The sequence below is a fragment of the Electrona antarctica genome (assembly GCF_951216825.1).
Source record: "Electrona antarctica genome assembly, chromosome: 10".
Classification (NCBI taxonomy): Eukaryota; Metazoa; Chordata; class Actinopteri; order Myctophiformes; family Myctophidae; genus Electrona; species Electrona antarctica.
In genome coordinates, this window is record NC_136791.1 from 32,081,439 (window position 1) to 32,093,527 (window position 12,089).

At 43.6% G+C, this 12,089-nt stretch overlaps 1 pseudogene across 1 annotated transcript; it reads left to right on the forward strand.

Moving 5' to 3' along the window:
• The first annotated feature begins 10,139 nt into the window (after positions 1–10,139).
• LOC306931204 (cysteine-rich protein 2-like) lies at positions 10,140–11,224 on the forward strand (annotated as a pseudogene). The gene is made up of 2 exons: positions 10,140–10,772; positions 10,879–11,224. The product of its transcript is annotated as a cysteine-rich protein 2-like (transcript).
• The last annotated feature ends 865 nt before the right edge of the window (positions 11,225–12,089 follow it).

Genomic DNA, 12,089 nt, shown 5'->3' on the forward strand with positions numbered 1-12,089 from the left:
ATATAGCCTTTTCTGGGTCATCCCCGGGTCACAAGTGACGTTATTCGTATAAAATACTCGAACTGCGCATGCGCAAAGGGACGTATTCAGTGCTTAAAGCACTGCCTCTGGCATTCAGCAAGGATGAAGTAGAACTTTTTTTACATTTCACTGACGGCGCTGTATCCGCTCTCTTTCACAGACGTCCATTGCACATTTTGATGGCCGCAGGAGCGATCGTGACCAGGGACTCCTGGGACACGTGTCTAACAGAACCCAGCCTCCTGTCACCACTGATCCAGTATAGATAGGATACCAGAAGAAAACAGCAACACAAGACTAAGGGGCTCTTTGGATCCAGTGAGCTCCAGGCGTTGCAGAATGTTGCTGCCAAAAACTCAGGAAATGCAGCCCAATGGCTCCCCAACCTCTTGACAGCTGGAGTGGACCCCTCTCTGTTCCTGCTGCCTAACCTGTAAGAGACACATAGGAGTATTAGGAGTGTGCTTTAAAAAAGAAAAGTACTGCACATTTAAACACACACACTATATGCTAGAGCAGTGGTTCTCAACCAGTAGTCCGGGGACCACCAGTAGTCCTTCCAGGTTGTCCCCAACTAAATGATGCAGAGTTGTTAACCAAATGATGCAGAGTTGTAGGTCACACAGGATATAGGGCCATGCTGTACTAGTCTGTACACTTGTATTTATTTACCTTTTCTGCAGCGTAATGAAGAGAAGACCGGGACTTGGCATCTGTTGCTTTGACATCTGCCCCTTTCTCAATAAGCAGCTTGACCATGTCCAGGTTGTCAACTATGACGCCTATGAGCACACATTGACATAATGAGAGCAATCCTAAAAATAACAATCACACTTTTTTATATCTGCGGACCTGAATCTTACCCATGTGGAGCGGAGACAATCCTGTTTTGTCTTTGAGGTTAATGTTGCCGCCTGCCTTCAGGAGGAGTTTGACAACCTCATGATGGCGGTTACCCACAGCCAGCAAGAGTGCAGTGCAACCATCTTCAGTGGTCCAGTTCACATATTCACTAATGGTGATGTTGGAGGCTATTGCTGGGAAATTCAAATCATTTGGGACATACTTGGTTTGAGCCACTGTCTGGCCTGGTCACCCACAAGAGGCAAATGCAGGCATTCTGGAAAGTCCTCATTGTCGTGCTAGTGAACATCCTGCACATGATTTGCCACTGACTTCCATTTGGCTACAATCACTCGCCCAGATGATGATGATGAGGAGCCACACCAATACATATGGTTGACCACCCCTTTCTTCCAGGGGCCAAGTTCTTTGCAACCCCTCGTTTTGGCAAGAGCATCGATTTTCTTGCCAACTCCTACACTCAGCCACTCGTTCACTCACACTCGCTCACTCCAGCATGGCGGTGTTATGGTGAAATTGGTGACCTGCAGAAGTTTGTGACCATCTTGTGGACTTTAAAAAGGAGGTCGTGGCCTAAACACCGCCAGGTTGAACTCTGATAATAAACAAACTGCAACGATTTACATACGGACACTGACATTATGGGATTGTCTACACGATTGTCACATATTTCAGCTCTGGCAAGTTCAGGTCATGATCTACTTGCCCAAAAGGTCTTGCCAGTTCAATTTAGCACTTTTCTTTCTTGATTAAAAAAATGTGTATGCCAAATACCGACATACAGGCGTTTTGTACGGTGCATGATAATCATGATGATAATGCCTCAAATATGAACCTGGCCTTGGAGATGTGTGAGCTGTCGCCAACAGACCTCGGATGTCCAGGGCACACTCTACAGTTGGCAATAAAAGCTGATTAGTCCTACCTGAAATCGCCAAGTCCGTGGATCTGGCCAAACGCGTCGTGAGTCATTTTCGCCACTCATCGACGGCAACTTGCGCTCTGAAGGCAAAACAGCATGACCTCAAAATGAAAAAAAAAAAAAAAAAAACTCAAATGACTGTGCGGTTAGGTGGAACTCCACTTTCATGATGCTTGAACGCTTACACGAGCAAATGATCCCCGTCCAGGCTGTCCTGGCAGATGAGTCCGTGACAAAGCCAAGCCAAGGCCCTCACGGTGCGAGCGTCACATTGGGAGCTGATAGAGCAACTCATTCCTGTGTTATCTCCCCTTGCAAAGGCTACCAAACGGATGTGTGGCGAGTTGCATGTTGGCCTGTCCTTCATCTATCCCGCAATTTTCAACACCGTCAACAAAACCCTTTGTCAAGAAAGAGGACCTGGGTGCGATCCGCCTCTTCAAAACCACTGTGAAAAAACAACTGGTAACTCGCTTCAAACTCGAGTCCGATGGCCTGGCAGAGTCAATTCCCATCATTGCCTGTCAGTTAGATCCCCGCTTCCACCATCTGCAGTTCCTCCCAGACAGCAAGAGAGATGACGCCCGCGACCACCTGCATCAGCTGCTGCGAGACGAGGAGGCCGCCGCCGAGCTGCCGCAGGTAATGTTATAATAGGCCTTAAAGTGCAGTCTAATAAGTCTATTAATAATTCTGTCCAGTGGAATTACTTATTTTGTCACAATAGCCCATGCGTCTTATTATAACAGTCGGCTCTACTATGTATAATTAAAAACAGTTGTTTTCAATTAGAATTAATTACCAATAGGCGGACTGTTAAAATGGTTAAATTGTTACTGCGTGCGTAAAAGCTATCAAGGTTATTGTTAACAAGATCCAATAACAAAATATTCTGTTTTGGATCTTAGAGGCTAAATTTCATCAAATGATGGCTCAAATGCAGAATAAATAATGGACCTTGATGTGAAAAAGGTGCTAGAGCGTTGATGTGCATTAATCACTCAACTGATAAATTGTTCTAGATTTACAACGGTAGACAAGAAGATGCTGAACTACCTGCTGGCTTTTGTGAATTGGACTACTCTGTCGCCAGAATTAACTGACATACTACAGCAGCGACTGAAAAGCAAGACCTGGATACCAGATGGGCCTGTTGGTTTGTACAACACATTCACTTATGTGCTATATTCCATTTAGCATTGTTGCTCCATATTTCAAATGGACTCGGAGAAGGACAATGGCTGCAAAAAAGAAGTTTACATGTAAGTAGAACGCTCTCTGATGATGAATAAGAACAAGCAGAAATTTACTTTAGTTCTGTGCTGAAATGATTCCCAATTGCACTTAGCCTCGGTCCCAGGCTCACTTAACTGCGAAAAAGAAGAGCCTGGTCACAACCTAAGGCAGAGAAGCTATCGAAATGTGGCACTTCCGCCGTGTAATCCCCCCCGGAAGTTAACGTTTTTTGACCAATCGCAGCGTTGTGTTCCCGAAAATGTATTCCCGCTGAAATGATCATTGGGTGGGGACTAGTAAACAGAGCCGCACCGCGTGACGTAGTTATCTTACACGCAACACTTCCGCCACTTCCGCTGATAGTCTTTTCAGGGTAGGTCTTGCCCAGGGTGAATTGCACTTTGCTCAGATCTGATTCAATTACTTTACTGTTATGTGTACGAACAACAGGGACCGATGCGCAAACCACACAGTTCATCCAACTGCGTGTGCAGTACGAATCCCATTTCACGGGATATAGAAATGCCTCCATGGAAGGATATGAGTAAGTAGATATTACACTCGGATCCAATTGCAGTCTTGCACACGATCTTTGTGTATAAAATGATGGTTCACGTTTTATTATTTCACAGCAGGAGAGACATACAGGTACACGGCAACAATAAATCACAACGTGGTTCCCTCTAAACTCTCTCTTTCCGGCTGAGTCATGACCCCACACAAGGCATTGCACTGTGAACTAGCACTGCCACCTATTGGCAGGTGGTGGAAACCATGAATGTAAACACCTATGTGACTAGTATAGCACAGCCAGGTATACTGTGAACACAAGACTTAATATTACTTTCTTTTACAGACATGACATTAACTTTTCAGGTAGAATTAAACGGGTATGATGACATTATACACAGGTATAGCCAAGCACAATCCTTGTAGGTACTACATAAACTAAATGTTATAATTTATAAATGGTTTCATTACTATGATTGCTACCCCAACATTGTGTTGTGTGTGTGTGTGTGTGTGTGTGTGTGTGTACACACACACACACACACACACACACACACACACACACACACACACACACACACACACAGTGAAACTAATAAAATTGGTTCTCTCATCAGCTTGATCCTAAGAGAGATGTATTTGGAGGGTGTTGTGACAACTGTACAAGCGTCAAAAAAGTGAGAAAACCTTAATTTTTTTTGAAAAAGGTGCTAGAGCGTTGATGTGCATTAATCACTCAACTGATAAATTGTTCTAGATTTACAACGGTAGACAAGAAGATGCTGAACTACCTGCTGGCTTTTGTGAATTGGACTACTCTGTCGCCAGAATTAACTGACATACTACAGCAGCGACTGAAAAGCAAGACCTGGATACCAGATGGGCCTGTTGGTTTGTACAACACATTCACTTATGTGCTATATTCCATTTAGCATTGTTGCTCCATATTTCAAATGTGTGTTTTTTTCCAAAATAAATGCCCTGTTTCATCATACAATAGTTAGTGATGCACAAAAGTTGTGAAAATGGCAGATCTACAAGCTTGCGACGCATTACATAATGTTGTGAGCTCAGCACATTTGGTCAAGTGGATATGGCCTAATTTAGCCCAAGGAGTGTTTTTTGTGCAAAACTAATGCTTGGAATGGATTCAGAATCATGAAAACACCCTAGTTTCATATGTCACATGCTACTTAAAGAATTATGAAATTTAGACTTTGCCTAATATAGGATGTTAAGGGTATGGTCACATATTATGGCTAATAACTCAATTTCCCACGGGAGTTGAATTTCAAACTTTTGGTACATGTTATTAGACACCTTTAGAAACACATTGGTGAAGACATTTCTTGGTAACGATTTAGTTCCCAGATTGGTCAAATACCTGATAAAATGCCCTTACTATATTGATGGCATCAATTCATTTATTTAAAAAAGGGTGTGTATTATAAAATACATTTTGAGTGATGCAGCTACTCCAATGACTAACAATGTCTGTCCCTCAGTTTGTATCCAGGCCCAATCCCAATCCACTCCCTTGCTGACTCAATGAGCCCTCACTGACTTAGCTGCGCGTTCATGTGAAGTCTGCAAGGGCTTGAGGGATGTCCCATTTGAAATCGGTAAGTCAGTGAGGGCTCCGCCCCGCCCCTTTATGTGCCCTTTGCCAAAGTCAGCATTGATGTTGACTTTGGTCAAAGGAATTGCCCACAATGCAAAGCGTTGTGAGAATTCTCCGTAATTATCCAATAACAGCGCCTACAGCGGACACCGTTGGGATATAAATACAGAGTTGAATTTTAGTTTGAAGAAGAACGGGTAGCGTTAGCCGACATTGATTATAAAGGACTCGGAGAAGGACAATGGCTGCAAAAAAGAAGTTTACATGTAAGTAGAACGCTCTCTGATGATGAATAAGAACAAGCAGAAATTTACTTTAGTTCTGTGCTGAAATGATTCCCAATTGCACTTTGCTCAGATCTGAGCCATTGGTGATATAGCCTTTTCTGGGTCATCCCCGGGTCACAAGTGACGTTATTCGTATAAAATACTCGAACTGCGCATGCGCAAAGGGACGTATTCAGTGCTTAAAGCACTGCCTCTGGCATTCAGCAAGGATGAAGTAGAACTTTTTTTACATTTCACCGACGGCGCTGTATCCGCTCTCTTTCACAGACGTCCATTGCACATTTTGATGGCCGCAGGAGCGATTGTGACCAGGGACTCCTGGGACACGTGTCTAACAGAACCCAGCCTCCTGTCACCACTGATCCAGTATAGATAGGATACCAGAAGAAAACAGCAACACAAGACTAAGGGGCTCTTTGGATCCAGTGAGCTCCAGGCGTTGCAGAATGTTGCTGCCAAAAACTCAGGAAATGCAGCCCAATGGCTCCCCAACCTCTTGACAGCTGGAGTGGACCCCTCTCTGTTCCTGCTGCCTAACCTGTAAGAGACACTTAGGAGTGTGCTTTAAAAAAGAAAAGTACTGCACATTTAAACACACACACTATATGCTAGAGCAGTGGTTCTCAACCAGTGGTCCGGGGACCACCAGTAGTCCTTCCAGGTTGTCCAACTAAATGATGCAGAGTTGTTAACCAAGTGGACTCTTATAGATCTTTAACTCGTGAGACTAAAATGAAACCGTGACAGTATTGCCCGTCATCTCTCCTAATGGTACCACATCAATACAACATGGAATTATGGACAAAATCCTATCCAATAACAAAATATTCTGTTTTGGATCTTAGAGGCTAAATTTCATCAAATGATGGCTCAAATGCAGAATAAATAATGGACCTTGATGTGAAAAAGGTGCTAGAGCGTTGATGTGCATTAATCACTCAACTGATAAATTGTTCTAGATTTACAACGGTAGACAAGAAGATGCTGAACTACCTGCTGGCTTTTGTGAATTGGACTACTCTGTCGCCAGAATTAACTGACATACTACAGCAGCGACTGAAAAGCAAGACCTGGATACCAGATGGGCCTGTTGGTTTGTACAACACATTCACTTATGTGCTATATTCCATTTAGCATTGTTGCTCCATATTTCAAATGGACTCGGAGAAGGACAATGGCTGCAAAAAAGAAGTTTACATGTAAGTAGAATGCTCTCTGATGATGAATAAGAACAAGCAGCCCAGGCGGTGGCGTAACCGTCTGGGCACCCGACTGGTAATCCAGTCGCAGTGTGCCGCGGGTTCGACTCCCGAGCCCGACACGGCCTTTACTGCATGTCTTCCCCCATCTCTCTCCCGTTTCCTGTCAGCCTACTGTCTGTCCCTTCAAAAACCAATAAAAGGCGTAAGCCGCAAAAAAAATATCTTTAAAAAAAGAAAAAAAATAATAAATAAGAACAAGCAGAAATTGACTTTAGTTCTGTGCTGAAATGATTCCCAATTGCACTTTGCTCAGATCTGATTCAATTACTTTACTGTTATGTGTACGAACAACAGGGACCGATGCGCAAACCACACAGTTCATCCAACTGCGTGTGCAGTACGAATCCCATTTCACGGATTTCGTCGGCATTTAAACTTGTATCACTGCGTGTGCAAACTGCACTCACCCAATAATTATTCCTAAGGCTTGGTTCTGGCAGAAAATATAATATATTTAGTAAAATACGGACGACATTCTCTCCAGCGAGGGGCCCGGAATGAGTGCAGGACTGAATATATCAAAACTTACTTTAGGAAGCAAAAATGTATGGGCCACATACAAATAGGTGGTGTGATCAATTACCACCTGTCAATTGTGTGCCCCATACGTTTGTGCTTCCCAAACATCAACTGTTCCCAAAGGAAGTTTTCATATTTTCAGTCCAGGTTTTCCTCGTGTAAAAGTGGCGATATTTTACCAAATGTAGACTCAAATGTAGACTCAATATGCAGAATGTCCCATATAAAAAAATAGCAGATCTACAGTACATCTGTAACTATAAATGAACCAAGGCTCTACGTCTGTATGTACGTCTGTACGTGTGTAATCCATGTGACTCGAGAACCGTTCGCCCCACCGACTTTCGACCAAATTCGACACACGCGTTCCACCCCACCGCAGGGGGTGCAGTGCCGACTGCACTGTTCTGACATCATTCTGATGTCTGCATAGACTCCATAAGATACTTGTGAGACAGCACCTGGATCCTCTGAGTGACTCACTTGACTCACAATGCAGTTTGCTGTGTCAGGCAAACATTGGTGTGGATACCGTCATCTACTTGCAAGTTGCTCCACATGGAGCTGGACAGGTCGTGCAGTATTGTGAGTCCATCTCATGTCAGTGGACTGGCCTTGTGGCCTGGATTACAAACAAACAAACAATCAATTAAATACATGTTCAGGCTATATAAAAAAATCACCTTGGAGCATGTACTGTATGAGTGTTATAAAATATCAGGTGGCAGTGGCTCAGGGGTATAGGGTGGCCGGTAGAGCAGCCGGATGGGAACCACAAGGTTCCATCGAAGAGGAAGGATGGAACCTGGATGGGGAAGAATCAACATGGAATATCAGAACAGGTCAGCTCCATATATGAAGATCTAAGGGTTTGAGGTTTGAGGTCAGATAAGAGTTGCTGGCCAATATTGATGACATCAGGGATCTTCATATATGGGCATTCCCATATATGGGCTTAATATTGATGACATCAGGGATCTCCATCCCTGATGATGTCACATGATGTCACGAGGCATGACCATATGGAGACGTGGGGTGACGGACGGAAAGACTGACTGTGACCTGCGGTCGAAAAAACATAAATACTTTACCTTCATAACTATTTTTCTAAGGTTAGTAACGTTCACAATCATTTCACAAGACTTAGTACCACAGACCTTATACCTGTAAACTTCAGCAGCTGTATGGGGAAAAACTAATTTCTACACTCGGCAGCTGTAAGGTGGAATGAGATGCCCAAAAAGCTTAAAACTACCAGCTCCATTATCACTTTTAAGTCCTCCCTGAAGATATGGCTGACTAACAGCTGGACCTAAACTTCAGTGCATGGCTAAGCAGGATACATCCTAACCTATCTTCGGTCTAGGTGCCACAGTCCCTCTAATTTGTAAATGTCTTTTTCTTTTTCTTTTATCTCCACTATTACTTGAAATTATTGTACATTGAATGCTGTATCCTTTTACTATTGCATATCCCCCTGATGTGTCATGTACCCATTGTCTCTTGTGTACACATACATATAGGCACACGCACACATACGCACTCACACGAAAAACACACAAAAAAACAAAACAAACCAATAATATTATTATTGGTTTGTTTTGTTTTTTGTTTTAGGCACTCGACAGGTTGCACATGGCCTACTATGCAAGCAGAGCGTGCAAGTGCTGTATACCCCTACAAACTAAATCTTAGCCTCACATATTGAATTATTAGATTTAGCTATTTGCTACGTACCTTGCTTCTGAAGGAAAAAAAGTATGGTAAAATCATCGTTACGTCACCGTCAACTATACCATGGCATTGGTACATATATTCATCACGTCATATGCTCATATGTCCATATATGTGTACATGTCTATATGTATGTATATGTCGTTTTCTGAGTGGTTGGTGGTATAATGTGATCGGCTGGGTGGTTTGATGCGTATGTACTTGACACTGAAACGTATCATTACGTCACCATCGTCAACCAATTATACCCTGGTATTGGTACATAATCTTCATCACGATTCACGGAAAACATACCTGCACGGTCAGCTTCTGTATGTCCGTATGACATCATATCACGTGCAGTCTAAGGGACATTGGTACATATCTTCATCACGTCATGGGACATATGCTTCGTAGCATGACAAAAACACACCTGCACGGTCAGCTTGGGGCCAGCATATGACGTCATAACATGTGCTGGCCCCAAACACGCGCATCGTAGCACCTGACTGAAAACATGACTTGCACGCTCTGCTTGCGCAAGTAATAATAATATTAATAATAACACATTCCTAAAACACTCACATGGACACGCTCACTCATACACTCACACATTCATTGTTGTGTTTCATTTTTAACTATAAGGGACTGCAATGGAAATAAGCCGTTGGCTTTCTTGCATTTATCCTTTTGATGGTGATCATAACTATGTGCATTTCCCTGTACATGTAAACATTGTCAATAAACATATCATTACCCCCATCAGAGCCATAGACAGAGTTCCGTTCACTTCATGGAGCCAGACAGCCAGTCATACGACGGCTCTTCTATACATAGACTTTAGACGCGAATAGTGAACCGGAAGTTTACGGAATGCATTGGAGTTTATAGGCTTTAGTGACGATGAACCACGTGACCGGGCTGTTTTCTGCCCCCTCAATGTTGTAACTCTGTCTTACTCTATGTCTCTGCCCCCCATTCTGTCTTGCTCTACCCCAGTGACATCACTGATGATGTCATCAGTCACTGATGATGTCATCAGTCACTGATGATGTCAACCCAATGTATAAATACTTGACATGGTTGACTTCTTTCACATAATCTCATATTCATTGATAGCCTGGTGGAAGCTTGTGCAACAGTATAAGCGAGAGTTGGTTTTATTTGACCAAAACATTTACAACATGGCCAAAAAGTGTTCCAATTGTGAGAAAACCGTGTTTTGGGCTGAGGAGGTGTCATCATTGGGGAAGGCTTGGCACAAGTTGTGCCTGAAGTGTGACCGTTGCAACAAGCTTCTGACTGCAGGTGGTCATGCTGAGCATGATAGAAGGCCCTACTGTCACATGCCATGCTATGCTGCCCTCTTTGGGCCAAGTGGTGTGAACATCGGAGGGGCATTGGCAAGTTCCTATACTCCGATGAACACCAGCAATCCTGCTGCTGTGGACATAGGCATAGCACCCATGAAGGCTGAGAAGAGAGTACCTAAGGCACCAGCAAAATCTGGCAGTGTCAGAACTTTGTCTTTCATTGAAGCCAACCTGTGTCCCAGATGCAACAAGAACGTATTCTTTGCTGAGAAGGTGACATCACTGGGCAAGGACTGGCATCGGCCCTGTCTGAGCTGCGAAAGGTGCCGCAAGACCCTGAATGCTGGCAGCCACGCAGAGCATGATGGCAAGCCTTTCTGCAACATACCATGCTATGCTGCCCTCTTTGGACCAAGAGGTGTGAATATTGGAGGGGCAGGCTCCTATATATATGATAGTCCTGGGAACAACAACCCTGCTGCTGTGGACTACTCGGCACCCAAGGTGGCAGACAAGACAGCTTGTGTACCTGAGGAACCAGAAAGAGATGAAGGTGCAGGCTCCCAAATGGATGATACTCCTGTGACCAACCCTGCTGCTGTGAACTCAGCACCCAAGTCTGAGGAGAAGAGAGCCTATGTACCTAAGGGACCTGAAAAAGCTGGGAGCAGCACCACTTTTACTTTCTTTGGTGAAACCAACCTTTGTCCCAGATGCAACAAGAAGGTATATTTTGCTGAGAAGGTGACATCACTGGGCAAGGACTGGCATCGGCCCTGTCTGCACTGTGAAAAGTGCAGGAAGACTCTGGCTCCTGGTAGCCATGCAGCGCATGATGGCCAGCCGTACTGCCACAAGCCGTGCTACGCTCATATGTTTGGGCCCCAAGTGGTGAACACGTGGCGTGGGCAGATACATCTATGAATAGGGAACCCAGTGCCATGACTCAGCCTTGAGCCCCACTGCATCCCTCTCTCTGCAACACTTTCTGCAAGTATGGGCATTAAAGGGACACACGCATACAAAGATACAGAGATCTCCATATATGGGCATAAAAGGGACACAAACAGACAGACGGGTAAAATGGGTACTCAAACAAACAGTTTAAAATGAAATGGTAAAAAACAAACAATGTAATTACGTGGAAAAAGGCAAGAAGTCACACTTGTGTAAAGTGAGGGGAGCCTCGCCTATTGACCCACAGGACGTTTACTGCTGTAAACAAACATTAAAAGTCATTAGACTTAGACGTAATTTCAAATGCCAGACGTTGGGAGGGGATAGCCCCCCTCAAAAATGTGAGTTTAGGAGACTTCTCTGTAGGTTGGAATGGTACTATATTCTGTATTTGAAATTAATATAGTGAGGTGTATGGTGGGTGTTCATTGCATTTACTGTATACGTTACATTTCTGACAACTGGAGGAAATTCACCATGTAGGTGGGTGTTGCTCAGGAGTATGTTGTTGCCAATAAATCTGAAAGATTTTTTATTTTTTGTTTTTTATTATTTATTATATAATAAATAATATATGAAATTAATTAAAATTAATGAAAACTGTGTGTTTGTATGTCCCGGGCATAACTCGGCCACCATCAGACCATTTGACTTCAAACTGTTTTTTTGTGTGTGTGATGAATGTGATGATTTGATTTGCTGAGCACGGAATATTATGATGTATATGATGTATGATGAAACCTAGCTCTGATCCATAGCTCTAAATGCGTTTCAACGCATTTAGAGCTATGGATCAGAGCTAGATTAAACCAACCTGTGTCCAGGATGCAGAAAAGGTGACATCACTAGGCAAGGACTGGCATC